The sequence below is a fragment of the Taudactylus pleione genome, unplaced genomic scaffold (assembly GCF_031769625.1).
Source record: "Taudactylus pleione unplaced genomic scaffold, aTauple2 ptg000006l, whole genome shotgun sequence".
Taxonomy (NCBI): Eukaryota; Metazoa; Chordata; class Amphibia; order Anura; family Myobatrachidae; genus Taudactylus; species Taudactylus pleione.
In genome coordinates, this window is record NW_028284409.1 from 21,143,386 (window position 1) to 21,146,509 (window position 3,124).

Below are 3,124 nucleotides of genomic sequence, written 5' to 3' on the forward strand. Positions count from 1 at the left end.
TAAATAATAACCATATAACCTCTTGGTTTTATTATTTCAATATTTTATTAATACAAATTTTTTAATAGATCTCATGATTTTAAATATGTATATTCTGGTGTTATTTACTTATTGAGATGCGGGATTAGGATGCGCTGTATGTATCATATTACAGGTTTATATTTGTTATTAATTATTGTTTTTCTATATATGTTTACTCTTTTTATGGCATGGGAACAATACCAATGGAGTCGCATGTGGAAAAGAAATAATCTAAATTTGTTCTTTGGGAGCGCTCTATGGATATAAATATACTCAGTAGGGAGTTTCCGGCAAAGTCGCGATATGCGTTCCACTGCGGAAGATTAAACTTCCGGCTTGCGTTCCAAATACCAGAAGACGTCATCATGTACTTCCGGTCAACGAGGCCTGAGCGGAGATTGAAGGGAATGATGAAACAACGTGGTGTTCTTGGCCCCATGCTTGAAAAAAGAGCACTAAACTAATGTCCAGTGACACAAGGAGACTGTTTAAACATGGACTGGATTATATCTTGTTATTCACAAGAAAAGTTTTTATTATTATGAATTGGAATGCTGACATTTTTTAATTATTTATTTATAGGATGGTGATTATGTTTGAATACCAGGAAATGTATTTTTATGTATTTTTTACTATATATATTACTGTTGTGTTGGGATGTTTGTCCGGAGTTTAGTTTAGACCCGCTATTGAAGATTGGTGAGTCTATTTGCCAATTAGTGATGGGGGTATATAAAGCCCCTTCAGTTAGGCTTTAGACACACCCTGAGGAAGGACCTTAGTCAGAAACGCGTTGGTGTAAAGCAGGAGACCTGGATGCAGTGGAAGGATTTTGGTTTTTTACATCTACCTTGAACAACTTTACCTCTTCTCAGACCGGGTGAGAGGGTGGCACTGTTTGTCCTAACTCTTATCTGCAGATAGGTTTCCAGGGTGAAGGAATATCTTCCATTATAGTGGATTATAATTTTTTTGGATGCTGCTATATCAATATATTGGATGTTTTTTTATCTACTGTTGGACTATGTTTTATTGTTAAACTGGAATAAATATCACTTTTATATTGAAAAAAATACCCTTCTGGATACCATTTATGTTCCCATATGGTGAACTAACAAGTAGCTTCTTGAGTGCATATTAAAGATACCTTTATGTGAACGTCGATACCTGTTCCCAGGTAAGCTTTTATATAAGAGGGGTCTTGATGTATGTGGCTAATACCTATGCTGATCAGACCGGAAGGGATATAAAAGAAACCTTTATAGGCACGCATCTCATTGGTGTGAAGTAAGTTTTCAAAGGGAAGAACACCTCCATAAACTGAATATTCTAGAAGGATATGTGAACATAATAGATTATTTCATCCTCTCTTTTCTCTTTCTGAGACGGTGAGGAATTCCAGACAAGAGGATTATCAGGACCGGAAGTGTTAGAGGAACTTTGCGCTTGTGGACCACTCATTTTATGTATATGTACTTTAAAGGATTGGTGACCTAGAGTGTGGACTGAGCAGCAGTTCAGGGGCGCTGGTGGCTACAACGTATCTTGTCTATCTATTTGTAGGGCCACGCATAGCCTCCTTCTAGACATTCTGTGCACTGCCGAGCTTCTGGGTGCTGGCTAGCCCCACCCCTTATGTGTGACATAATGTGCAAAAAGGGCAGAGCCGACACAGGGCGCATTAAAGCTCTGTTATGGCACTGTGCAGCATACACCCTTTTGCCTCCTAACAAATAAAATATAATAATAAATAATAATGTCATTTTCTGCACTGATTGATTCAATGAGGAATTTTGCTCACCAAGGTGTAGTGAACCATTTACAATTGTGCATAATTGCAAAACATAAGATTGTGCCTTTAGAAACCAGTAATAGGTCTCCTATAACATCGATCTCAGTCACTCAAGAAACTGTGTCATTATCTTTTAGACCAGCTAAGGTCATATAGAAACCTCTTTGACAGGGGCGTTTCTAGAGAGGAGAGGGCCCGTGTGCAGCCTCCGACACGGCCCTCCTCTCTGCCCGGCAGCCGGCAGCGCACTGAGAGTTATAGACTCTGGGCACAAGAGTGTGCACAGAGTCTATAATCAATACACAGATCACCGGGAAAATGGCCGCGGCGGTCATTTTCCCTGTACTGCACATGCGCAAATGACGGGAAAATGGCCGCGCCGATGTAGGACTCTGGAGAGGTAAGTAATATTATGGGTGCAGGGTGTGTGGTGAGGGGCCCCCCTGGACCCAGGGTCCCGTGTTTCCAGTACACCCTGCACCCATTATAGATACGCCCCTGCTCTTTGAGGATTGTCGTTTCACCAAGACTTCCAATCATTTTTAGCATTCCTTGATTGTTTAAACTCAAGCCTGTGATTAATTGACAAACTATGAAAGTTATGTTCCAATCAAATTTCTGCACTCAACAGTGTTTAGCTGCAACTACTGCACTGGAGTGACTCTTATTTCAAATAAAGGTAAGTTGCCTGAAAGCTACTCAGATTTCTCAGATTTCTTTGATAAAATGCAGACTGAGGGCCTGATTCAGCAAGGAACGCAGTTGCTAATATGCGCGCAATCGGTCGATTGTTGCGTTCTGCGCATGCTTCGCAGTGCGCGTGCGTGAACTAGCAATTGTGATCGGAACTGCGATTGCAGAGGCTAAGCAAGACCCAGAGCAGAGTCATTGACAGGAAGTGCCATTTGAGGGTGGTGACGGGGGGGGGTCGGACGAACGCAGGCTTGCCAGCGCGTTGCAACGCCGTTGCAGGGGCGTGTGCGTAAATTATCCACTGCGTGGCCATAAGCAGTCATAGCACTGATAGTGTGTGTGGCTGTAAGCAATTTCTGAGTAAGGTCACGGCTTGTGCAAGTGTGCCTATGAGTCCGATGTTACTCGATGTTACCGATGGCTTCGCTATGTTCTAGTATAGGGATGTGAGTAAGGGGAAGTGGGCGTCCTTGTGTCTTGCTGCGATCGCAATGTGAATGCAAACATTTAAATAGCACCGCTGATAACAACTGCAGTGCGTGCCTATAAGCAGAATTGCAATCCGTAGTGAATCAGGCCCTGAGACACTTCCCTCTCATTGGCAATTTGATTGCTTAA